Source organism: Crocodylus siamensis, chromosome 4 (assembly GCF_052110815.1).
Source record: "Crocodylus siamensis isolate JL-2025a chromosome 4, ASM5211081v1, whole genome shotgun sequence".
NCBI classification, from domain to species: domain Eukaryota; kingdom Metazoa; phylum Chordata; order Crocodylia; family Crocodylidae; genus Crocodylus; species Crocodylus siamensis.
Genome location: NC_143398.1, coordinates 193,563,666 through 193,591,383, shown reverse-complemented (window position 1 = coordinate 193,591,383; position 27,718 = coordinate 193,563,666). Strand labels below are relative to the sequence as shown.

Below are 27,718 nucleotides of genomic sequence, written 5' to 3'. Positions count from 1 at the left end.
CCTTGTTTTAATCTTTTTTTTTCAAAGCCTCTATTTTTTCAAAGAAATAATTACATTTGAGCTTTTTCTGTAGTTCCTACGTCAATGGTTATCTACGTTCCATTCTATAATAGTCTGAAAGTCTTATCGTTAAGAACACTTACGGCTTAGAACTTCTAGTTTATGTGATGTTAGTATGGAAAGATAACAGTTACAATTTTATAAAACAGCATGAAAGCTCTATTTGACTCAAAGGAAGTGAGATTATCAACAATGAAAATTAGCAGGTTTGCAGGAAGTTATTTAAAATAAATTCCACTTGCAAAAAGACAAAGCTTTTTGACAAATCAGCTAGTTAGATGTAAAACTCAGACTCCTTGCACATGTCTCCCTAACAGTGCAGAGCATTTAACAGTTGGATCCCTCAGAGGTTAACAGTTGTAGTTTATTAGGAATTTGAAGGAGAAAATGAAAAGTGAATTAGTGTGTTTGATGAGGACGCTATGTTATTTTCATTAATAAACACAACAGGTAGATTATGAGACACTGCAGGGGGATTAAATACACAGAGGAACTGGCTAGCATGATGCAAATAAATTCAGAGTGGTTAAGTCGGTCACATGTCGACCAAAACCAGTGCCACTTCAAAATGTGACCCTTTTGGCAGCTTTCAGCAGGCACAAAGACAGAAGCACACTATCTCTCAAAACCTTACAGCGCACTAAAATACTACCCCCTTAAGGCCTTGTGCAACTAATCAGCACTCCTGGCCAGTGAGAACAGGTGTGGCCGTGGCTCCATGCTCTCCCTGCATTCCAAAGTTATGCTACAATGAAGGAGTTCCTGCCTTAACAGAGAAAATGTGATTATGCCTCTGGTGCTTTTGTGCACTCAAGGAAGGGCCAGCTGCAATCTGGTCACCATGTGTCAGGGTAATCATAATGCATCTTATTGGGAGCATTAAAAATGATAAAATGTACAATACAATAAAAAGGTGTTATGACCTCAATTCTCTTCTCACTTATACTGGTGTGGTACAAAGCAAGCTGAAATTAGTGGGCTGACAATAGTGATAGATGGCAAGTAGAGAATCAGTGTCAGGCATGGAAAGTTTTTTGCATATAGTTTTTATCACATCATCCTGAAAGATGTTTCTGAGTCTAGTTACCTTACAGTGAAAAGATTCAAAAAACAAGGATGCCTGAACTATAGGAAAGGAAAGGAAAGGAAACATAACCCTTTTGGAAGGCCTTGGCTAATGTTTATATATAATTTATGAGCATGCTTTCCTTTCTCTGCTAAACCCAGAACAAGACAGAAGTCAACCAAATGAATGGCTGATAATTGTAAATGTACTGCATTACTTTTATAGGGGTTCTCAACCTTTTTGCACCATTGTACCTCCTGGCGGCCGGGTGTAAAACAGTGTACCCCTGCCACTGAGCTGGGGGAGGGGGGGAAGAAGGGGAGTGGCATGTGGTTAGATGCTGATTGGGAGGAGGTGGTGTGCTGCTGGACACCAAGTAGGGGGAGATGGGGAGTGTGGTGAGTAGCTGGATGCAGAGCAGCAGCAGCCACCATGTATGAGTATCCACCATCCCCCGCATCTGCCCAGCAGTGTGGGATGCTGTTTGGCAGCGCTTCATCCCCGCCTGCCCACACATATCCCCTAGGGCTGTCTCAAGTACCCCCAGGGGTACACATACCCCTGGTTAAAACCCCCATGCCTAGAATATAGTCTGCCTCTTTAATACACTACCACAGGTCTTTCAGTTAAATAATGTAGCTGGCTTTTTAAAGGTCTGCATAATAATATCATCAGTAATCATGTTCATAGTTTGGCAAGTTAAGATAAAGGTACTCAAATATCAGGGATCTGGGCATAAAGTAAATGCCTAAAAGTGTCAGGTACAAAATTCTTCTCTCTCATATAACATTTTGCACAAATAAGTATATTTATGGGATTTCTTTTTAAAACACGCCCTTTTGAAAAGCATCAGGCACAAGACACAAAGCAGAAGAGAGAAGGAGAGAAGGAGCATGCTGGAACTGGGACTAGCTTCCCAGATTAAGGACAATGAGAAGTCCTTTTTTAAATACATAGGGGGTAAAAAGAAGGTCCTGGGTAATGTGAAGCCCTTGCAGGACGCATTGGGAAACTTGGTTGTCACACCAGATGGCAAAGCTAACATGTTTAATGATTTCTTTGCCTCCATCTTCCTAAGTAGGGACCACAACAGCCACCCCCCTGCTGGGCCTCCCTCGGGCCCCAGGGGAGGCACACCTGGGCCACAGGTTAGCGAGGATTTAGTTAGGGTGCTTCTGGAGGGGTTGGACGTATTCAAGTCAGCCGGTCCGGATGATCTCCACCCTAGAGTTCTAAAGGAACTGGCCGAGGTCATTGCAAGTCCCCTGGCACGGCTTTATGAGCACTTGTGGTGCTCTGGTGAGGTACCGGAGGACTGGAAGAGGGCCAACGTGGTCCCCATCTTCAAAAAAGGCAGGAAGGAGGACCCGGGAAACTATAGGCCAGTCAGTCTTACCTCGATCCTAGGCAAGCTGTTCGAGAAAATTATGCTGGCACACATCCAGGAGGGGCCAGCAGGGGACTGCATGCTTAGGGGCAACCAACACAGATTCATCAGTGGCAGGTCCTGTCAGACCAACCTGGTGGCCTTTTACGATCAGATCACCAGATCATTAGACGCAGGGGTAGCACTGGATATAGTCTTCCTGGACTTCCGGAAGGCTTTTGACACTGTCTTTCACCCTGTCCTCACTAAGAAATTGGGGGGCTGTGGCGTAGACACCCACACAGTCAAATGGGTCGCCAACTGGCTGGAGGGCCGCACCCAGAGGGTGGTAGTGGATGGGTCCTTCTCAACCTGGAAGGACGTGGGCAGTGGGGTTCTGCAGGGCTCGGTCCTCAGGCCTGCACTGTTCAACATTTTCCATCAGCGATTTGGATGAGGGGGTAAAAAGCACCCTGTTCAAATTTGCTGATGACACTAAGATGTGGGGCGACGTGGGCACATTGGAAGGATGCAACAGGCTACAATCAGACCTAGACAGATTATAAGGGTGGGCGGGCGAGAATAGGATGGGTTTCAACACAGACAAGTGCAAGGTGATGCACCTCAGGAGGAACAACCGGCACCATACCTACAGGTTAGGGAACTCCTCTCGTCAGCACGGAGGCGGAAAAGGATCTTGGGGTCATCATTGACTCCAGGATGAACATGGGCCGGCAGTGTGGGGAGGCAGTTAGGAAGGCCAACCGCATCTTGTTATGCATCCACAGATGCATCTCGAGCAAGTCCAAAGAGGTGATCCTCCCCCTCTATGCGGCACTGGTCAGGCCGCAGTTGGAGTATTGCGTCCAGTTCTGGGCGCCGCACTTCAAGAGGGATGTCGACAGCATGGAGAGGGTCCAGAGGAGGGCCACTCGTATGATCAGGACAAAACAGGGCAGGCCCTATGAGGAAAGGCTACGGGACCTGAACCTGTTCAGCCTCCAAAAGAGAAGGCTGAGGGGGGATCTTGTGGCCTGTTATAAACTAGTCAGGGGGGATCAGCAGGCACTGGGGGAGTCACTGCTCCCCCGAGCACTGCCAGGAGTGACCAGGAATAATAGTCACAAGCTGGCAGAGGGTAGGTTTAGGTTAGATAACAGGAGGCGCTACTTCACAGTCAGGGCAGCTAGGGTTTGGAACCAACTTCCAGGAGAGGTGGTGCAGGCTCCTACCCTGGGGGTTTTTAAGAGGAGGTTTTGATGAACATCTTGCTGGGTCGTTTGACCCCAGTATTCTTTCCTGCCATGGCAGGGGGTCGGACTAGATGATCTGCTCAGGTTCCTTCCAACCCTAGAAACTATGAAACTATGCTACACTTGACTGACCTATGATCAGATTCAGGATGGTGAATCCTGTATTTGTGAGTGCAAAGGCGCTGTTCAGTTGTAATTGTAACTACGGGGTAAAACCTTAAATACTTAAAGGCATGAATTGCATTACATATAATAAGTACAAGTTATTCTGATGTCTGAAAACATCAAGTCGCTACTACCAAATCAGAAACATCTGTTTCCTTGGATGGCCGTAATTGGTTTCATGTAGAAATTGGTTTTGGAGCCAAACCCGTAAATAATATAAAAATCATCAGGATTGGGGGAAAAGGTGAGAATGGGAGTGGGCTCGACCTCAATGTGCGTCAAACAGACTCCCAGGTTTTTTTTGATTCTTCGGAGGCTTGGTGAGCTTGGCAGTTTCAGAACATTTCCCAGTTTGGCTACATGACTATTTTATTAACACAGCTGTATATATCCTAGCAGTATCTAGGAGTATCTTAAAATTGCATTAGACAACATCCACAGAGAACACAGATTTTAAAAAGGAAAAAAAAGGATAAATTATATTATATTATTGAAAAGTAAAAAGCTTTTCCCTCCAAAACTTTTATATATATAAAATAAGAATAAAATTCCAATGTATTTGATGACAAAGAATGTTGCCACTTTCTCTTTTTATTCTTTAGCAACCAGACCATTTTTCCATCAATGTATTTTTAAAAACTTCCCTATTCTCCTGGATAGTGCAAATAACAGTGATGCACAGAAAAATGACTAATGCAACAAGCACTGCAGAAGACCAAAAGCCCCAACTGTCCAGTAAGTATTGTATAAATTATAAGAGAAAAACAATGTTGCCCTTAAGGTGCCAAACCACAAAATTCAACTCCTTTCTACCGATGATCTGTTATTAATGTTGGGTGTTAACTAGCATAGTGACAGCCTTATTGAATGAACTGTTAAACAATGGATGGAAATGCTGCCCATGCACATGGCTTTTGATGAAGTCAAGAGACTTATATAATCTGAAAGGGGTCTCTCAGCAGACTACAGTGCATCCTGACCCATTAAAATCAGCTTGTGACACTTATCCATATGGAATAGGCCTAGTAACTTCATATGGAATGGAAGATTGTACAATGTTTTTGCTTCTAAATCTCTTACCTCTGCAGAAGAAATTTATGGTCAAACTGATAGAGAAACTCTGAGTATATTTTGTGGGGATAACAATTGTAGCAGTATCTGTATGGCAATTAATTTACTTTGGTTACAAATCAACAGCTATTATCACTTTGTAACCCAAAGAGAGGGCAACAATATAGTGACAGAATGTTTGTGAATATATTTGCATATGAGTTGCCTTAATTGCTTATACATTTGCCATTGGAACTGGAAGATGAGGATACTGACACGTAATCAGAAATGGTCAACCATAAAGTGGAATTCTATGTAGGAATGGATATTCCACAAAGTACAAATTAAACCCTTGCTCTTGATAAAGCCCATGTTCACGATACCGGACAAAACTAAAAATGATGCAGTGACATTACTTTTATAATGAATGGATGGAATCGTATTCACAAAAGCCTGTTTCCAACTCAGCATGCTCTAAAATGAACAGTTAAAAAACTGGGCATGTGTCAAGGCTACCTAATGTGTGGCACAACAATGTTTAGTCCTACAAAGCTCAGGCCTATGTATTCCAAATACTAACTAGGAGTTCTATGTGAGATCAAGGAATTGTTCCACAAATAGAGGATGTCAGCAAATGTAATATATGGATAAAATTAACTGCATCTACTACCCTACAGTAGTTTATTCACATAGGGTATGCTGGATTATTTATGTACCATATGTTTTTCATTGCAATAGAAACTCAATTTAAAGGCCAGAAGTATTCAGTACGATTTCATCTACCTTAGCCCAGATGTTGGAAGTGTTAAGACTCTTGTTCCCATGGACAGGAGTTCCAGAAACAGATTCTGGAACTCCATGAATATTTTTTGATTTTTGATATTTATCAAAATAAACGGTTTCAAACGCATCATAATTTCGCCGCAAGTAGATCACAGATAAGTATTATTAAAACATTCAAGCAAGCAATCTAGGCCCTAATAAAGCTAAAGATCATTTATAATACAAAAGGATCAGACATTTTCTATTGGCTTATATGGAACTGCAGTCAGTGTAGGCATTTATACATACATTTGTCTGCTCTGATGCACCGGAGATCCAACACATTGGAGCAGACTTGATTAATCAATTCTGCTTTGCACATGACCTGACGTGCCCAGCGCTGTGTTGTGTGTATCTGCATAAATGGTGAAATGCTTGTCAGTGCGCAGAAAATGGTGGTGGTGTGCTTTTGAACTAAAATACCTTCAATGTGTTTTAGTTCAAAAGCATGATGCTGCCATTTTCTCAGTGCTCATGTGCATTTCACCGTTTATACAAATATATGTGCCACAGCATGTGTTCACTGAGTTGTCCACATGTGTACAAATGCCCTGTGACTACAAATCAGACAGCGCAGATGGCATTTATGGGACATAACTGGAGTTCTTGCCTAGACTTTTTAAATCTCAATCTACAAAAGCGTATTTATAAGAAATAATATCATTCAATAACCATAGTGACACTCACATTAAAACATTTACTAAACGCCCCTCTAGATATTCAGGTGGGTAGGATTTGATGCACAATCCACACAATCATACATCCTGCCATGCCACAAGAGCCAATCATGCCTTATTTCTTGGTACAGGAGGAGCCTGGGATCACAGCCGCGGGGCTCACAAACAGGACTTGCAGTCACGGCAAAATGACTGTTGTGGCTACAATCTTCAGGTGTGAGTCTTGCAGTTGTAGTAATGTGTAGTGCACCATTGCAGCTGGGAGCCCCATCAGCTGATGGATATCCAGGGGTCCAAAAAACCTATGGAAAAAAGAACCATAGCAGTGCATGCATGGGCAGTGTGTGTTGCTGAAAAGTGGAGCTGGGCCACCCAGAGCCAAGCTGTGGCTGCCAGCCGGGTGATGCCTACCACAATTGCTGCGGCTGCAGCCCCAAGAGGCCCCCAGAACCCCAGATAAGACTGAAGCCAGGTGTGCTGCTGCTACTTGTTCCTGGGGAACCAAACATCTGCACTCATCTGAATGCGGCTTCTACGTTTCTATTAGAGCTGCAGACGATAGCTTGCAATTGTATTTGTGTCCCATGTCTGTTTCTAGTACCAGTAACTCTAATACTACAGAAAAAGAAGATGTTGATGGAGCTACACCAAAAGCTGCAGATCGTTTAGCTAAAGTTGTTATGTCTACAAGATGTTATCCATAAAGAACTAATAAATTCAGACTGAATTTGAAGCAGATTGTATATTCTCAATGGTAGCTTTGATGTATATTTTTTACCCTTTTATACTAATGTGGGAGGATTATATAGTATATAAAAATTTGGTAGACTCGCATTTGTTCTTTATAATCAACAGTGCATATGTTCTCCATATTATCATTGTACAGAGTGCAAGAATATAACACAACAGCTGTACTTATGAAGATAAATTCATTTATACCCAAATTTTAGTTTTTCAATAAGGATTTTGCAAACTGTACTCTAACTCTTACAACTAGAAGGGTTTTTTTTCCTCCTTTGCTAGCAGAAATAGAACTTAAGAGTTAGAGAGGAAAAAATTCCTGGAAGAATGATGTGATCAAATTATGATAAAATATAAAAGTTCATCTAATACAACATTCCATATAATATCGTTAGCTTTTTCTGCCTCTACCTCTATTAATATATACATAGATATATGTTACCTATTTCCCTAAAAACAGAAGGCTTATTTTATGCATTTTGACATAATCTAATCATACTTTATGGTTAATGACAGAGATGAAGTTACTCATTAAAACCAACCATTTAGAGTTGCCCAAACGTGTAAAAGAAAGACTGTTACATATTATATTTAAGGCTAGAGCCTGATCAATTTACACAAGTGTAAATGAGAAAGTAAGCCAAATGAAGTTAATGATTTTATAAGGCTGCGTTGAGATTCAAGCCCTGTGAAATTAAAGGCAACAATCATATTACCCATCAGACAGGTTCTCTGTTTAAGTAAGATCAAGCCCTCTGACCACTTCACTCGAGGTATTGAAGTTGGCCCCAAGAAGATGATATACTGGAAATCACATTTTTAGGTTTACTAATCATGGTAGCCAGCTGTCTTGCTACTCATACTACATTTATCACTGCTGTAAATGGCCACCAATACACCCTGTCGTCTTCTTTTTAAAATATGTTATAAACTGTGTATTTCTAGGATACATTTTAATATATTTTCCATTTGTAGGTATTTATTAATTTCACAGTTCAGAACTAGTCATTAGTAATTAACAGGTTGATCAGGATGTTGATAGAGCAAAATGGTATATTTTCCATTAACTGTCCTAGGATAGAAGTAATTGTCCTAGAGCAGAGGGGTTGTCCTGAAATTACCTAAGAAGAAATATTTTCTTGAATAAAGAAAATCCTAACGTAGGGTGTGTACAACTTATGTAATTCAATTTACAGCCAAAAGACTACTACTGCTGTAATGATCTCAGTAGACGGAGTTTAGAGCCTCTTACATTTTCAAACAGATTTTGTTGTTATTTCTACCAGATTGAAGGTAGGTCAGTCAGCCTAAATAATTAATTTCGGGGTGGGGGGGGTAAAGGTGAGGCAAGTTCATTCTCACAGCTGTGCTGCTGCAAAATAAAAAAACAAAGGAAAGGAACATGGAAGATTGGAAATTATGCACATGCCATATGTCCAAAAGTACTGAAGGATGATCTGCAACATTGTTCGTAGTTTCTGGCTAGCTTGGATAAGCATCTGTGTTTTTCTGAAGCTGTTCCATCCTTCTCTGGTCAGAAAATTTGCATGGGAATCTGATGAGAACAGGCTCTCTCATGATTTTTCAGATACTTCCAGGTTATAAACTACAAGAACTGCCTTTTTGTATGATATTTTTGTACTTTGGTCTTCAGTTCCAGTCCAACTACGAAATGCCTAAGAGAAGATTTAAAAGCAGAGAAATGAAACCTACAATGTTCTGTAGGTTTCATTTGGCAGGTGAGAGCCAGTCTTGATTTTATTCTAATCATTACACCCAACTTAAAATTAAAGCTCTTAATTTCTGCTGTGTTAAAAGAAAACTTGGCAAGAGCATTATAGTTTCATTCGGATGGTTACCAAAAGCTTTTTTAACAATACAGTCCACTTTTCACATGCTCCCCCACATATTGGATCATGACAAAATATACAGTAGGAAAAAAAAAACATTTACTGCTATAAACAGATGTTGCCAAATGAAGCGGGTCAGCTGTGTTGGGATGTGTCCCAGCACAGCTGATCCACTTCACTGGGTGAAGCAAATGTTGCCTGATCCTGTGGGACAACACTCAGGATGCCTCTCTGCAACAGTCAGGGAACCCCAGTTTTCGAGCTTTGTCTCTCAACAAGCAGGGATACCCCACATTCCTTGTTCAAAGGGACACATGTCTAGGGATTCTCTGGGCTCTTCTCTGCTGGCAGGGAAAACCAGGGTTTCCCCATTTGCAGAGACAGCTGCCTAGGAAATCCCAAACTGAGGAACCTGGGTAGACACTCTTGGGCTCCCAGGTAGGTGCTCTTGTCTTATAAGAAATAGACATGTGCTGCACAACTGTAGTAAAAATCCATACTACTTATGTTGCAGCCACAAAAGGTTTGGCAATTTTGGTATGACAAGGGGTATGGCTGTCTTTTCACTTGGCCTTGGTGCCACCATACCATTTTTATGGTGGCATGAAGGCAACATCTGTTTAAACCCTAACTTACTAAGATGAGCAGTAAACAATAAAAACAACATTAAAACAGGAAAAGAAAACTTTTACCTATGATGATCATAAGAAGGTGGACTGAGACATGTTTTGTTTTGAAGAAACTCCCATTTTCATTTGCTTCTCCAAAAGCTGAGGATGTAAAGGAAGGTTTTACTCCTGAAGCTGATCACAGAAGCAATTTCATTATGAGAGTGGTTGGAGAGAGCTAGATTATACATGAATGCATATCAGGTTGTACCATGGATATTATAGTGAGGACTTCAGCAGGACGTCAAGGATGAGAGAATGGAAGAACGCTAACCCAGTTTTGAGTTGAAAAATAAAGAAAAGGTTTAGGTGCTTGCAAAAACATCTAAGCTATACCATCTTATCCCATTCCCCCTGTGCCCCCCCCCCACATATACACACACTTTTTTTGTTTTGAACTTGTGAGCATCTAACAATGAGGCAGGAAGATAGTTGACTCTTTTCAAACAACACATGGCAGTTACGCAATAACTTTATGACCTTCCTCTTAAGCCTGAGGGCTGCAAACACACACAGAATCCCTATGACCTATGACATCTTCAACACTGGAAGTTGTTGACCAACTGCCCAAAGTCAGGAAACAACTGTCTGCCTGTGACAAGCTGAATGTATCCTCCCCCATGGCTGCTGGAATTCAGTGATAACTTAAAAATAGATGTCACTGTCCTAGCGTATGTAATTCTAAATTAATTGTTTCATATGCAAGCCTGTTTCCTTGTTTAAATCAACTCCAAAATTTAGAACTGAATTACAAAAATGAAGTTCCAGACAATCTTGCAAATGTTCTTCTATATTCTTGCATCCAGAAATTTCAGCTTTAAGAGTTTTTGAGGCTTCATTTTCTGTGGATGTAAACTGTGTACTTCACTGAAAACAATAGCGGCACACTGATTTGCCCCATTGCGATGCCTGACATCTTGGTTGACTCATTGCAGGCTGAATCTGGAACTCCAGAGCATAGGCTGCTACTACTTGTTGTAGAGGGCCATGGCCCCATGGTTGGGAGTTATAAAAATAATAACCTTTCCGAACTGGGACATGTAACTCAATGTACACAGAATGCACAGTAGGCTACATCATAGCCTACTATGATGTTTCCCACTATTTATTATCATGTTTCCCGCTATTTATTATCTTTATCCTGTTCCCAGTTCAAAATTCAGCTTCAGCTAGTTACTTCATAGTTACTAGTTACTTCATAGTTACTAGTTACTTCATAGCCTACTGTGATGTTTCCTGCTATTTATTTTACATGTTTCCCGCTATTTATTATCTTTATCCTGTTCCCAGTTCAAAATTCAGCTTCAGCTAGTTACTTTCCAAGGAAACATAGCTGATCTTAAAAATCTTCACATACCTGTACGTATGTCCATATTAATCATACGAGAGAGGCAAGAATTTTTGGTGGTGATATCTTTTATCAACTCCATGGTAAGTCTAGCCCAACCATGTAGTTCCCTCTCGCATATTTCCTGAACCATTACAGCTACAACATCTCTTTAATGTACCATGTTTATCATATTTTTTCAGTTATTCTCTAAATACTCTGATATTCACTGAAACATGCTAACCAAAATCTTGGGTTTTTTCATTCATACATATTTCTTGAGTTTTTCTTTTTAATTTTGGAAAATCATTGCTTGCCTGGATGCATTCTAAGACTGGCATGGCTATTCTAGAAGGAACACATAACTCTCATACAGTGACAGAAATGTTGCTGACAACTATAAATTAGCTGCTTTATTTTTAAATTAAGTAACGTTCCCACTCCTTTCCTATACCATATAGTATGTCCATATTCTTTGTTAAGTAGCTACTGAATAACATTATGCTTCGTAAATAAAAATGAAGCTACAACATGACTTGTCACTTGAAATGAGAAGTGTTCTAGCTCTGCTGGCAGGTGGACAGACTTTGCATTCCATATACATATTTTCTCTGGAGTTGGCTTGTTTTCTCCCTCATGTCACCACTAGCTCTTTTTTACATCTACAAGCTCCTCTGAATCATTGCTGATTTTCCTAACCCTTACTCCTGCATATGCAGTGCTTACTAAAGTGAGCAACAATGTAAAAGATGTGAAAGAACAGAGGGAGTATCTCAGCCATTTCCAATAAGAGGCCATGCTTGACAATAGCTACAAAAACTGGATAAGCTTTCAGCATATAGATTTAATTTAAATCTTTTCCCTTGGCACTTACCATCTGTTTAAAATTTAGTTCTTTTGCCCTATGAGATTTGCCAAAAATTGAATCTAAATGAATCTTGCTTGTTTAAATTACGTAAGGCCAATTTATTTTTCTATATGTAGAATACTAATAGTGGGGGCACAGTACAATATGTACGTACTGGACAAGCTTCCATTCACAATTCTTCTTATATGAGTTTTGAGCTGCAACACCATTTACTTTCTAGTTCTTTGAATGTATCACATAGATTTCCACAACTTCCAAATTAATTTTTTGTTACTCTCCAAGGACCAGAACAGGACCATCACATTCATTCTTCTCAGGACATACATGAAAATGACTATTCTTAAGCAGCAATATAAGCAGCAGTGGGGGCGTTTGCAGACATAACCCAGGGTTACAATTTTGAGAGGCGCAAAAATGGTGGTGGCAACCATGACTGCCAACTCAGTCATCATTGCTACCTGGCTGTCACTGCTGCGTGTTGTACCTCGGATCATTTTTTTTTTTGTTCATTGGGAAACATCAGTTGTTATCAGGATTCAAATACTCCCTGACATGGCAAGTTCTGAAACTTCCTCCCAGTGGAAATGCCTGAAAATTCTAACTCCAAAAACTGCTAGAGTCCTCTTGCCTCCACACTTTTTCCTGGCTTTTTCATATCCTATTAGCCCATAGTCAAACAATTCTTAAAAGGGTCACGTTGACCCAGCTAGCACAGTCCTTGGATCTCTGTCCAGTACAGGGGAATAATCCACAGCACAGAGCCCACATTTCATAGAATTGTAGAAAATTAGAATTGGAAGGGACCTCAGGAGTTCATCTACTGCAACCTCTTGCTCAAGTCAGGGCCAAGCCCAACACATTTACATGCTGGGGGATGACAACAGCGGAAAGGGATCATGGAGTCATAGTTGTCTCCAAGATGAACATGAGTCGTCAATGTGACGAAGTGATCAACAAGGTTAACTGCAGTTTATTATGCATTAGCAAATGCATGACGAACTGGTCCAGGGAGGTGCTGGTCAGATCACAGCTGAAGCAGTGTCCAGTTTTGGGCACTGCACTTCAAGAGTGATGTGGAGAATCTTGAGAAGGTTCAAAGGAGGGCCATTCATATGGTCAGAGGCCTGCAGGCAAGGCCCTATGAGGAGAGACTGAGGAACCTAGGTCTCTTAGGCCTTCGCAAGGGAAGTCTGAGAGGTGGTTTTGTGGCTGCCTCTAAATTCATCAGAGAAGGGCAGCAGGGAATAGAAGATGTTCTATTTACTAGGGCACCCCCTGAAGTAACTAGGAACAATGACCACAAATTGATGGAGAGCAGATTTAGGTTGGACATTAGAAAGAACTTCTTCAAAATAAGGGTTGCCAGAATCTGGAATGGGCTTCCAAGAGAGGTGGTGCTCTCCCCTACCTTGGGGGTCTTCAAGAGGAGACCAGACAAGCACCTAGCTGGGGTCATCTAACCCCCGGCCTCTTTCCTGCCCAGGGGAGGGGGTCCAACTTGATGACCTACTGAGGTCCCTTCTGACCCTAACATCTATGAATCTATATCATCCCAGGCAAGGCTTGTCTAGCTGGGTCTTTAAAAACTCCAAGGATGTAGAGTCCACAACCTCTCTGGGTACCCTTACTACACTCTTAGTGAGATTTTTTTTTTCCTAATATCTAAAGTAAACTTCCCTTGCTGCAACTTGAGACTGTTGCTCCTTGTTCTGTTGTCTGCTAACACTGAGAATGGTTTAGCTCCATCCTCTCTGGAACCACCTTTCAGGTAGTTGAAGGCAGCTATTAAATCTCCTCTCAGTCTCCTCTTCTCCAGACTAAATAAGTGCAGTTCTCTCAGTGTCTCCTCATAAGTCATGTGCCCCAGCCCCCAAACCATTTTTATTCTCCTCCACTAGGCTCTCCAAATATTAGATGGGAGAATGGCATATGGTTTCTACAAGTTCTATAGTACTGGCAATTGGATTGCCATTATCTCTTATGACATGCTATTCTTGACCTCTCTCTTCCTCCTTTAGATCCCAGTCTTACTCCTACACACTTCAGAGATGTATAGTCAAGACAACACTGAACCAAAGATGGTTTTCCTTCTCTCTGAGTCCCTATCCCAGCCTGGATCAATGCACAGGGGAAATCTCCAATCACAAAAGCTGAGAATAACACAAGAACTTTTTTATAAAACTTTAATTTCTATGCCAGTCTTTATTTCAAAGTTGTGGAATGTCCATCAGCTTGAATCTGAACCAAGCGTATGAAGAACATTGATAGGACATGAAATTTAATTGACTGTAATTAAACCAACAGAAAAAAAAAGTATTAATACTTATTCCAAGAACTTAGGAAAGAAATCAAATCGTAAATTTTAAAATAACTGAACATGAAATCTTCAGGACAAACACAAAATTCAGATGCTTTTCATATACTGTTATGAATTTTACAAAGCTCTACATACACTTCTAAAAACTGCACACATTCTTACTAAAACATATGGACATGGGAAATGGCCGCAAATTGGATTACAAGGCCAAATATAATGTCTACACGGAAAACACTAACAATGGCCAAAAATTTGTGCATGTCTAAAACACAGAAACAAGCAATTTACAACTTTATCCATTCCACACATGTGCTCAGAATCCTAAAAGTAATAGCCTATGGTGAGGATATAAAACTCGTCTGGTCATTTATTCTAGCCAGTCCAGGATCTGGGAGCCATAGAACCCAGACTGGCTAGAGCAGGTACCATGTGTAGCAAATGTCCTGGAATAGCTATGGAGGTTCTACATGCAGTATGGTTCCCAGAGAAGCAAGAATATTCACCTGAGGTGGTCTGAGTCAATTCAGACCCAGGGTCAACACCAGCTGCAAGGAAAGTGGGGAAAAGACAATGATGATCCATGGGTCAAATCCAGTCTGTGTGCTCTATGTTTGACACCTTTGGCCTATGCCAACCTTTCATAGATTAGTAGGGCTGGAAGGGACCTCAAAGCTAGGGACAGACATTCAAAAAGCTGGAGACTGACTTGATGCAATCTTTGCAGGTTAATCTAACCTGCCTACACTGAACCAACTTGCAAATAAGGAGGCATTCCCTCTGGACTGAGGAAATGCAGGCACATGCTTGCAGCCACTCAGGCCAGGAGCCGGGGTGCTAGAGCACACACTCAGCTGCAGGGAAGCTATGCTAGGGGGAGGGGAGTGGCCAGTTCCGGCAGTAGCCTGAACTGAACTGGAGGGAGGGGGTTGAATTCCCTGTCCCACCTCCCTGTCCCACTGGCACGGAACTGAGCCAGGGTCAACCTGGTGCTCCCCTCTTGCTGCTGCAGTGGCACAGGTGTAGCCATGCACCAGCTGGCATGGCCCCCTGAGGCAGAGGGAGCATGGAGGGGAGTTATTCCCCCATCTGTCCCAAGGGGACTGCAGTGAGGTCTGCCCACCCCAACCACCACCACCGCTCACTCCCTGCACAGAGCGAGTGGTGAGATAAGCCCCCTCCCTGTCCATTCCCCCCTCCCCCCTCTCATACACATTAGGGCTGGAAGGGACCTCGGGAGATCATTGAGTCCAGCCCCTTCCTCCAAGGGCAGGAAGTCAGCTAGGGTCAAAGGATCCCAGCAAGGTAAGTGTCCATGATGATTCACTTCCATCAACCAGGCAGATCTTGACAGGCTTATGAAATGGGCAGATGGGAACCTGATGGTGTTTAACACTGAAAAATGCCAGGTACTCCTTCTTGGGAGGAAAAACCTGCAGCATGCTTATAGGCTCAGCAGTGCTATGCTGGTTAGCACTACAGATGAAAAGGACTTGATGGTCATGATTGACCACAAAATGAACATAAGCCTTCAATGTGATGCTGCGGCTAGCAAAATGAGCAAAATGGTGGCTTCCATCCATAGATGCTTCTCAAGCAAACCTCAGGACGTCATTCTCCTGTTGTACTCGGCCTTGGTGAGGCCGTAACTGGAGTACTGCATCCAGCTTTGGGCTCCACAATTCAGAAAGGATGTGAAGAAGCTTGAGAGAGTGCAGAGGAGAGCCACGTGCATGATCAGAGGTCAGGAAAACACAGTTTATGATGAGAGGCTGAGAGCCATGGGACTCTTCAGCCTGGAAAAGCACAGGCTGAGGGACGATCTGGTGGCCACCTATAAGTTTACCAGGGGTGTTCATCAGGATCTGGGGGAATGTCTATTCACCAGAGTGCCCCAAGGGATGACAAGATAGAATGGTCACAAACTTCGCCACGACCGATTCAGGCTGGACATAAGAAAGAACTTCTTCACTGTCCGAGCCCCCAAGGTTTGGAATAGACTGCCAGCAGAGGCAGTTCAAGCATCCACTTTGAATGCCTTCAAGACACATTTGGATGTTTATCTTGCTGGGATCCTATGATCCCTGCTGATTTCCTGCCCCTGGGGCAGGGGGCTGGACTCGACGATCCTTCGGGTCCCTTCCAGCCTGAATGTCTATGAAATATATGAACCACCACTCCTGAGTCTGGCCAGGGATGCCAGAGGCGGAAGGGAATAACCCCCCTCCCAGCCCCCTTGCCTAAGGGGCCATGCTGGTCAGCCTCTGGCCATGCCCTCACCCCTACTAATGGAGCAGTCAGGGGGGAATGATGGTGACAGAGGAAGCAGCCCTTCTCATGGTGTTCTAGAGCATAAGCCTCTACCCAGCAGAGGTGGGGGATGTGCTGTGGGGTGATCAGAGCTGCTGCACTGTGTGGAGTATGTGGTGGCAGCACTGGGGGAGGTTTGGGGGGGCTATGGCCACCCCTCGGTCATGCAGTCTGCCACAGCTCTGATCCCCACTCATGCCCACCCCCCCCAACTGGGAAGAGGTTCACGCTGCCTGGACACCATGAGAGGGGGAGCTGACCCCATCAAGGGCCCTACCCCCTCACTGCTCTAGTAGCAGGGTGGGGACATGCCTAGAAGCCAGCCAGCATGGCCCCTTAGGTAGGGGGAAAAGAGGGGTTATTCCCCCCTCCCTCTGGCATCTGGAGGATGGGGCAGGAGGGGGCTTATTCCACTGCTTGTCCCATGCAGGGAGCAATTGGCAGCAGTGGTCAGGGATGGCAAAATTAAACCCACTCCCTGGCCAGTTCATTCCAGGCTACTGCAGGGCTGGCCATGCCCCCACAGCTGAAGCAGCTAGTGGAAAAATGCTGGTGCGATGCGGGGAGTTGGGGCTATAGACCTCTTCCGTGCTCCCTTCCAGGCCCAACATCTGGCCAGGCTCTGCCCTTGCCTGTCCCTGCTCTAGGCTAGGGAGGAGAGGGTTGGGGCCAGCCCTGCTCCATTGGAGCAGAGAACACATCCCAGTCCAGAGAGCATGCTGGGATGCTGGGGGACTCTTGTTTAACTTAAACAAGGAAGTGGTCTGGGACAGAAGTTGAATAAACTGGTTTGAGCTCAATCAGTTAAGTCTGGTACTACATTTATCTAGGTTTATCTCAAACCGGTTTCAGCCATTTTGTTCTGTTACACGTTTAAACCAGTTTTTGATCACTTAAACCAGTTTATGTGTAACTTCTCTCTAGCCCAAGAGGTCATTTAGTCCAACTCACTTGCCTGGGACAGGAAAAATCTTGTCTCGCACACAGGGGCCAAACCTGAGATCTTGGTGTTATTAGTACCATACTGTAACCAACTGAGCTAATCAGCTGATAACCATATTTCATTTCATGGAGTTAATTGCACAAGACTGAATTTGTATTTTGTTAGCAAAGTATTTCCTTACCTTTTCCCTCATAACAGTAGCACTAATTACCAGCAAAGATAAGTAAAACAAAACTGAAGAGCCATTTTCTCTAGAATACTTGGATAAATTGTTGGTTTTCATAATTTGGTTTAAACTTGCCACAGGAAGTGGGCATTTGTGAAGTAGCTCTAGAACACTAATAAAAGAGTAATGCTAACTGAAGGAAGCAGCAAATATACTGGTTGTTTACAGCAGAACTGCAGAATAAGATTATACTGAAATGGGAGTTTTCCCCCTATTCTACTATCGTCTGGCAGCAATATATTATGAATATCCATCAGAAAAGGGAGCCTGAAACAGATGTTGCCTTTGTCCAAAGACAAGTTGTCGCTGTGTTTGTCCCAGAACAGGACTATCCCTAGATTGGAGTGCATACACATCACCTTTCCAGTCAAGGCTTAGTGAACAGCTAAATTCTATTGTTCCCAGGGGAAACAATAGTAATCCCTTTGGATAAGACTGCAGTGCAATCACCTCGTGTGTTCATTTTAGGACTGTTCTTACCAAGAAGATACTGATGAATGAGTTCCAAGAAGATCATTTAAACTGGTGTAAGGTCTGAAGTGACAAGGAAAGATAAATAAGCTAAACTTGGCTGAGAAGATGAAAGGGAAATATGATAACAATCTGCAAAAGTTTGAAGGGTGCAAATACCCTGGATGGAGAGGTGTTATTTGCATATAACAGGCAGTATAGGACTAGAAAGGATGGAAGTGAGAAAGAAATAACTGTCTGAATCTGACGAAAAGTCGCAGTAATTAAATCCATTATACACCTAACAGACATAAAGAAGCTTTATTATTTGGCACATTTAAAACAGCCTGATCACATGGATAGAAGAAGGACCTCCACTGGCATAGTTCTGGAATGGATAAGCTTCCATCCCTACATTATACTGTTCTATACCTTTTGGTAAAAAAAACCAATTAGCTCTTCTTACCATATTTAATTTTATATATATTCATTTACAAGTCAGCATAACAAGAACAAAATGTTGTTATACCAGGTTGTAAGTTGACACAATGCTTTATATTCCCTTTGTTGGGAGACGCTTCGGGCCAACAGAGGACAGAAGGTTATTGTGTTCCATAGTTTAGATCTATGTTCTACTTTAGATCTCACCCCAACTGGTTTGTTGCTGGATTAAGATAGTGTGCATTGATACATCCTTCTGATATCAGATTGGCACCAATATAAAGAAAATAGACTGTATCGGAAATTGATTTGATGTGGCCAATAATGTGGCCAATAAATGGTCCGTGCATGCGCACAGCCACAGTGCAACATGTAGGTGGTGAGGAGCACAGCCCGGCAGCTTGGAGAGTTGCATGCAGCAGGTAAGTCTGTTGTGGTGGAAGGAAAGGGAGGCAGAAAGTGCATGGGGGGCACAAATCAAGGCCCCTATGGTGAGGGAGTGAGTAGGGCTGGGGCAAGGGCCAGGGCAGGCACTGCCCAGCCAGGGCACGGGACGGAGCCATAGCTCATCCAGGGGGCACGGGGAAGGGGGGGCCACCCCTAACGCTCATGATTTTTCTGATTGGCGTGGGGTAAGAGAGGCAGAACCAGACTGAGGATTTTAACACATGGTTTAGCAATACTGTATCTTGTCCTGAGGAAGTTATGACAGAGTTTTTCACTCCAGCAGCTGCCCTTTGCACTAACCTATCTTTCTAGTTAATGTGCTCTGAAATGACAACAATTTTTTCCCAGAAGACTGGGAACACCAGTGGCAAATATGGCTTAAAATCTGTTTTGAATCTGGGCTCTGAGGGTATTGACTCCCCACATAATACACCAGAATGCATTTACCTATTGCTAGATCTCCCCCATCTTAGGGCTAGGGACAGAAATTACACATAAATCGATATAAGTAATTGGAAACCAGTTCAAATCTAACACAACAGAAGTTCAAGGGACATAAACTGCTTTCAAAATGGTTGAATCCAGTTTAAGATAAACCTAAAGGGCTTCACCACCAGACTTAACTGACTTAGGTTAAATCAATTTATTGACATTCTGTTCCAGATCCCCGCCAGATGCCAGCCCCCCTAAGGAAAAGCAGGCAGGGAAGAGATTTATTCCCCCCATCCCTCCCCTGTCCCACCAGCATGGACCTGCCAGGCATTTCTCTGCTTGCTACTCCACCAGTATGGGTGTAGCAGTAGCCTGGAGTGAAGTGGCCAGGGAGTGGGGTTTAATTTGCCCCCTCCCTGTTCCACTGGCATGGACCTAAACCAGGGTCTGCCTGGCACTCCCCGCTTGCTGCAGTAGGGGCAGGGGTATGGGCACAGCCAGATGCTGGCCAGCATAATCCCCAGAGGCAGAGGGGGGCAGAGAGGGGGTTTATTCTCCCCCTACGCCTTCTGCCTCTGGGGGTCAACAGCCAGGGTCTGCTCACCCTGACCGCTGCCTCCAATCACTCCTTATGTGGGGCAAGTGGCAGAATAAGCTCTTTCCCTGCCCCTTCACCAGATGCCAGAGGGAGGGAGGAATAATTCCTCTCCATTACTGCTTGCCTAAAGGGGTTCTAGCTGCACCCCTGCCCCTGCAGATGGAGTGGCAAGGGGGCAGGGACTCTGATAGGGGCAGCAGCTCCTCTCATGGTGTCCTGGAAACCTCTTCCCAGTGAGGGCTCTGTGCTGCAGGCAGGAGTGGGGCAGGGAGGTCAGAGTTGCCACAGATTGTGCAGGGCAAGCAGCAGCAATGGGGCTCAGACAAGTGGCCATAGCCCCCCAAGTCTCCATTAGTACTGCTGCCATTCGCCCCGCACAGTCTGTGGCAGCTGTACCCACCCCCACTGCTCTGCTCCTGCCCACAATGCAGCCCCTTCCTGGAAAGAGGCTTGAGCTCCTGGGAAACCATAAGAGGGGAAGTTGCCCCATCAGGGTTGCTCCCCACTTGCCACTCCAGCTGCAGGGCCACAGCCAGAGGCCGGCTGGCATGGCCCCCTTAGGCAAGGGGGCAGGGAGGGGGGTTATTTCCCCTCTCTCTCTGGCATCTGGTGGAGTAATAAAACTGATGAGCTTTTAATATGGCCCCATCCACTTTTGGCTGATAATTAACCTGCTCTAGTGGGAAGAACAAATGTCCAAATCCAAAGAGAATCTTGGAACATGGACCATTAAAGGAATAAAAAGAACACGAGAGGAGAATCTGCTCTCAAAATCCTTTGGCGTTCCAACCACAGCCGTTTCTCCGTTTTTCTAAATCAGATTAGGATGATCAAGGATTTTTTTCAGCACATCTATTTTGTGTAGTGACATATAATGAATGCCCATATTAATCAAACTTGACTTATGGGTAACATGTTTGTAACTGATAAGACTATCAGATCTTCATTAGCAGCAACTGATGTATAAATTTCTGTAGCTACAAGGGTAAATTGGGGCATTCCGTCCCCCTTGCCCTGCTCCCCCATATCAAATTAGAACATATATTTGGTTAAAACTCCAGAATCCGAAGTGCTCTTGGGTTGTTTGTTTTCTTGGTCAGTCTCAGACATAATGTAATTTATGTTGGACATTTGTGTAGTATTTTTTTTTAACATTGAACATGGGAAGTGGGATCCTTTGCCCATTTCAAAATAGAATACAAATAAAAAATGAAAATGCCACCTTGATTCTTGGCATGTAAATTATAGACACAAACTCAAATTCAGTACAGCATTTGACCATATGCTTAGTGTTAAGCACTAATTATGCCAATCCTTTGGTTTAGCTATGTGTTAAGACACAATGCTCAATTTGTAGTCACAAAGAACAGGATGGTGTAATAAATACCACATTTATGAGACAAAAACTAGAATTGAGAATAGCAGATGTATGGATTGTGCCTGAACAACAATACCAAAGCGATTTTATTTTGGGATCTCCTGATCTTATTCATTTCAAAATATGAATCTATTAGCAAACACACTTCACTGTGTTTTTTCTCTATGTAATATTAAATAATTAAAAATCTTGGTGTCCAGTTACAAAATATAGGCATGGTTTTCTCAAGAATAGCTTTACAGGGGAAACTGGATGACTATATTTTTCCCTTCACTGTCCTTCTTGGAAAAATTCCCTTGCCTACCTCTTAGAAGCTAGATACATATTAAGACAGACACTAATAATTTATTGAAAGGAAAGATAATGCAAGGGTTAATTTTATATACATGAACCAGCATAGATATGCTTTTGGAAATGTTGTGAAACTGTACTTTTTTTGCCTGGCAATAAAACTCACGTAGAGTCATGACAGGGAAGGAAATGGGATAGAATAAAACCGGAACAGGATGGGAGCTTAAAGGGGAGAAAGAAGTGAGAGAAAGGAAACAGGATTGTTTAATGCGGCCTGAGGTTACACATTTTGTAACTATGCAAGATGAATTATATATAACTTCTAGATCTCCTTCCAGATAGACACTTTGACTTGTATCACCATTTGCTCATAGGACTCTCAACTAACAGTGTAACTTGGAGACCCAACAGCATTTCCATTTATTAATACCAAGTGTGCTCTTATCTCACAGGTAGGACATGATATCAGAGTTTGATTGATTGGTTGATTGCTAATGGCACTAATGAGGCATTCTACTCAACATGTCCCTTACACACACAAGTATATAATTTATCCGATTGTGTATCAGTGTTCACATATTATAAAAATATTATCTTTACTGTGTTCACTCAAGGGAGCAAAAAGAGCTATGAAGTGAACTGTGAAGATCAGCCACAAAGTAAACTTTTCCCTTACGGTTAAATAAAGAAGAAATTGAAATAGTCAGGATATATTTATATAGCAGCTATTTAGGAAATGGAGTTCTTTCTGATAGTTTGCCGATTCAGAACAACTCTACTTCCATCATTACAATATGGCTCTATACATCCAAATAATAGTACATCAGAACATACCAATCGTATTATAACTATCCCTTATCAAACTATCCCAGCAATAACTCTTTTGCTTACAAAAGTATATAGCTGCCTTTCTTATTCTAACAAATGGGTGGAAAATGTTCATCTACTCAGAATATTTTTACAATGAAGCCATCTGTAACTAGCTAAAGTTGGCACGATAGGTTGTATAATCCAAATAGAAATAATAGCTAGACAGACTGACAGACAAGCTCAGGAAGACAGGCGTAATAGGCACATGCTTAATACACATATTAGTGACAGTCCAACACAGGTTGCTGTGCACCAAACTCTTAATAGTAAATGAAAATGAATTACTTGTGCTACAGAAATTCAAGTTGAATTTGGAGTTGCAAGAAACATTGCTAGAATATATTTTAAAGAAGTGTACAAATGGTAATATTTAAAAATAGATCTAGTTGTTTAATCGTAATAGCTTGCCCAACGTCTTTCTCTCTCTGTAAAACATGATCCCAATTCCCGAAGCATAAAGGGAGATTACAGGTATTTAAGATAGGAACGTTTTCTTTCTATTTTACAACTGAGATTTTAAATCAAGGTTGTTTGTTTGGTTTTTTTAATGTGTACATTTAGATAAAGTGAATTTTAAAATTCATCTTATCCTGGGAAATGGACTCTAAATGAATCACTGTAGTCCTCCTGAATGGTATATACTGTATCGGTGATTGAAAGAGTTTGCATTGAGATAGGGCAAAAAAAGAATTACTGTGTTGGGAAAATGTAAACACCATAAACAAACCAGAAAGACCAAAAAACAGATACACATGAAAGATATCCATGGAAAAAAGATTTGGATTGCAAATGGAAAATGTAAGTCTTCCAAGCTTACTCCTGATTCCAAAGTATAACAAAAATATTTGATTAAAGTTTGTTTAATGGAAGAGTTTATAGTTGTAATACCAGAGCATTTAGTTTTCTACACAGAAACTAGATAAGGAATGGCTTGATCCTTATTCTCTCTTTGCAGTGTACCTATATTATGTTGAAAATTATCTGGATAGAAGATAAAATATTGGACAGAATTTCAGCCAATGCCATCAAAATAAAACTATACCCATGTTCTTCAAACAATGCAGAAATCTAATAGACAAAATGGAGAATAATTAGATCTAAACTGCATGACCAAAGAGCTGAATTTATCTCTATGTTTGTTTTATTTAGAAATTCTGAAAATTGGTATGATATGGACATCTGCAGCAAAATCTTATCAGATTTGCCCTCTCATTGCTTATGTATCTTTTGACAAAAAATAAAGTCTAGTTCAATAATAACTAGACTGTTTGCCCATTCATTGGCATAATAGTTCTGAAAAAGTTGATAAATCAAAAAGTCTTTGAAATGCCCTTCAGTTACTTATTTGGAAACCGTTCCATTCTGAAGTAAGTGTATCTGAGACAGTTTTACATCTGATATTGATGAGATGCCAAGGACATATGTATTGCACATGATTTTACAGCAGAGATGAGTTTGAGTCCAAGTTTATTCCAGTTCCGTGTATACACCCTACAGAAATGGCAACTCATCGGTATACGTAGAAACAATTCGACTAGCAAACAGAAAAGACTATTTTATTATATGTATATAATAATCACAGAGAAAACAATAACTTAAAGAAAACCTTAAATTTTGCCTTGCAGATTTAGAAACTTGAATGGTTTTCAATGAAAGGTCAAAATCCCTTGTGAAATAATAAGGCATCTTCAGCATTTACTACACGGTGCATCAGAAAACATATTTTTAACACTGTGACATACAGTGTATTATTGGGATCATGGTGACATTGGCAATTTCTTAAAAGCAGCTGCAGGGGATTTTAATCATTTTGCAGTTTTGTGGTTTACTAAACTCTGTGGATCCAATCTCACAAAAATCTTACAATATGAGGACTAAATCTGTGATCAAGTATTGCAGGATGGGGCCTACACCAAAATGCTTTTAAATCTCAGGATTACTTTTTATATTATGTAATTATAAAACTGATTTGACAGCTTTACTTTCAGTATTACTGGAGTATTACTTTACTCAATGAGTAATTCCATAGCTTTCAATGGGACTGCTCAAAAATTTAAGTTACTACTCAGCAGAAATATGCATGGAAGGATCTTGTTCCTCTAATACATTTTGACTAAATCATATTTATTCAGAACCTTCTAACTTAAAATGAATAGATAGGATTTGGGATTGTTGTATAGTACTGAAGATTAGCCAGTATATCAGCAAACAAATAGGATTAATCAATAAAACCACACGCACACTATGATCTGTGATCAAATGATCTCCTTCAGCATAACATACTAACTTGGTAGTACATCAGGCAATACCCTGGTGCCATGGAAGCCAGTGGAAAAAACCTCCATTGACTTTTCTGTGCCAGGGTTTAATCTGCTACACTAAATCGGGAAAGAAAGATGTTCCTATGAAACAAATCCTATATTTTGTAATGCAAAACAGATTTCCCCCTAACGTCAAGCAGGCTCTTGCTTTCCCAAGGCCAGGGTGCGAGTGAAATAAGGTACCACCCAATATCAATAAACCTAGCAGAATTTGGTCACATACGTCACCACATGGACATGTTTATGTTGACTTCCAAGTTTTTCTTTTGTATTTCAAAGCAATTTGGACAAACTGCTTAGTTGCTATTTGGTTACTTGCTACCTAAAATCCATACTTGTGTAGATTATAGTTCCAATTCTGCAAACGTAGCACACATGCTTAATGTTGCACATTTGAGTAATTGCACTGGAGTCTCCAATACTACTCACTTCAGTAAAATTAAATATTTCACTGAGGCATTTACTGCATCCTATCTTGCAGTTCATTAAAAGAGCATTAGCACTTGCATGTTTTATCCTGTTTTGATTTTATCAGTGCTAACTGGCTTTTGTTCCACAAATATTCAAAGCACAATAATAGATGTAGGACTGCTCAAGCTTCTACAGGGGCTGACCGCGGATTATAGTGGAAGGAGGATCTTACATAAATACAGTAACTGGCTAAAATATCGTTTCTAAAACCATGTCTGTATTTTTACATCAGCAACAAATCCACAGCTTATCACAACTGTACCCTACCTCCGAGTGTGGTTTCCTTTAAAAAAATCATACAAGGCACAAATTCTCTCAGATTTTTATCACTCTAGGTCTAGTATGATTTATTGAATGTTAATGGAATTAGTCCAGATTTGGAGCAATGCTATAGTTTCCAAATCACCATTATTCTAAACGCACTGAATTGTTGAATACCCTACTGTTATAAAATTGAGGGTTCATGTAAGTGAAGGTATTCCCCATTTACTCTGCTGTAATAAGAACCAAATCCAGCCCCAGGTATTTAACATGAGTCTATTAAGGCAAAGAATAAAAACAACACAGACATTCCTAAGATTTTTCAGTATCACAACCCATACTATAGTTGCAGGACTACATGAATTATTGCAGAGCAATCCCTCCACTTAAATCAGAGGAGATGCTGCTTCTCAGCGATTTACTACCAAGATTTTGAGAAACAAGGTTCAGCCTCTAAAAGCCCACTGCATTAGCCCCTCATATTACATTTGCTTGCACACATTATGCACAAATTGACTAACAAGGTAACTTCTGGCAATGCCGCCACATGTAAAGGTAGGCAACGCGACATCTTTATTAAAGAGACCAATTCTCCTTGAGGGAGGGCAAGCAGGTAACATTTCAGGGCCAGCCTGGCTCTTTCCAACAGAATCAGGCACACTCCCATTTTCTCCACACCGTGCTCGTTTCAGGAGCGGCGGTAGGAGGAAACAATTGCTCCGATGAGCTGGTCAGCAAGCGGCGATCTCAGAACTGGCTTTTCCAGGTAGACGGAGAGAAAGAGGGAAGGGGCAAAACCCTGAGCTCTGCTCCAGAGCAACAAGCACGCCGCTCCTGCTGGTCGGACTCAACTCTCCCGCCTCGCCTCACGGGGTCTGGGAGGGAGAGACCAGCGAGGCCAGCCGCGCTGCTTTTATCACTTAATCCTTCCTCTCTCGCCAGAGCCCCAGTTGCACTGAATTAAGTCTTAAGGACTTTCCCAACAGCAGCTCTAATTCTCTCCAGATGCAGAGGCTGAAGCTCGAGGAGCCAAGCTCTGGGTTTCGGGATGGCAGCGGCGAGTGGCTCACGCCGCTCACATCCCCGCGCTGGAGAGCCGAGTCCGGCGGCATGAGGAGCCCATTCACTGCGCGAGCGCCCTCCTTTCCCCAGCTCTCCCTTTCTCTCTGCCTAAGGCAGGAGGAGGTGGCGAGAAACCAAAGCGACACCCAAGCGGTCGCTCCCTCCCGTGTGGCGAGGGACGGCGGCGTTCAGAGCCCGCCGCGCTCAGGAGGCTGCTGCCAAACTGCACTCACCGCCCGCGGCGCCGGGGGAAACCTGGCTCCCGCGTCTCCGCTTGGTCTTCCCCTCCGCAGGTCGGGAGCCAGAGAGAAACCGCCCTCCCTGGAGGAGGGGGTGAGACGAGCCGGGTATAATCCGGGTATGGGAAGCCCAGGACCTGGGCTGCCTGGGAAGAGGAGCTGCTCTGCGCGCGCTTGGAAGCGGGGGCAGATTGAAAGCGATCGGCGGCAGAAGGGAAACATCAGCGCTTCCTGTTACATCACCCGACCCCGCCTGCCGTCCGGCTTGAGTTACTTTCTTTCTCAAATAGCTCACCCTAGCAAGGCAACTCTCCCCGACGATTCCCAGCCTGACAGCTCCCCCCGTGCTGCCTCGAGCCCCGGGCGGAGAGCTGCTGCCGCTGGCCATGTGCGGGGAGCAGTGCCCTGAACTGGGTAGGAGATGTCGCCGCGGAGGACGCGGGCAGCTAGGTTGTTGGGGGAAATCCGGGATCTTGTATTAGCCCGGCTGAAATAGTTGCAAAACATGCAAAGACTGACTCTGCCATGTGTGACAAGCGAGGACGAGTGGCCTGTCTTTGTCACCTATCAACTGGATGGGAGGTGCCCAGCTTGCAACCAGATAAATGAAACATCTTGTCTGTCTTGGAAACAAAGGACGTAGGACAAGAGCCGCATTTCTCCTTAATAGCTCCGTGACTTGACCCATCTCTGGCAGGCTCTTCTACAGATGTCGGCACCGTATGTTGCTCTATGCATTTCCTGGGAGTGT

General features: G+C 42.7%; 1 protein-coding gene and 1 long non-coding RNA gene across 2 annotated transcripts in view; one reads left to right on the top strand and one right to left on the bottom strand.

The window, feature by feature from the left end:
• The window catches only part of LOC149867379 (uncharacterized), a 37,289-nt gene extending 30,531 nt beyond the window's left edge, over window positions 1-6,758 (top strand). The window contains exon 3 of the long non-coding RNA XR_016442023.1: window positions 4,513-6,758. This is a non-coding gene — a long non-coding RNA (uncharacterized LOC149867379). The remainder of the gene's footprint in view (window positions 1-4,512) is intronic.
• Window positions 1-27,145, bottom strand: part of CALCRL (calcitonin receptor like receptor) — a 114,469-nt gene extending 87,324 nt beyond the window's left edge. The window contains exon 1 of the mRNA XM_090045271.1: window positions 26,962-27,145. The gene's annotated coding sequence lies outside the window, so the exon portion shown is untranslated. The remainder of the gene's footprint in view (window positions 1-26,961) is intronic.
• Between the last annotated feature and the right edge of the window lie 573 nt (window positions 27,146-27,718).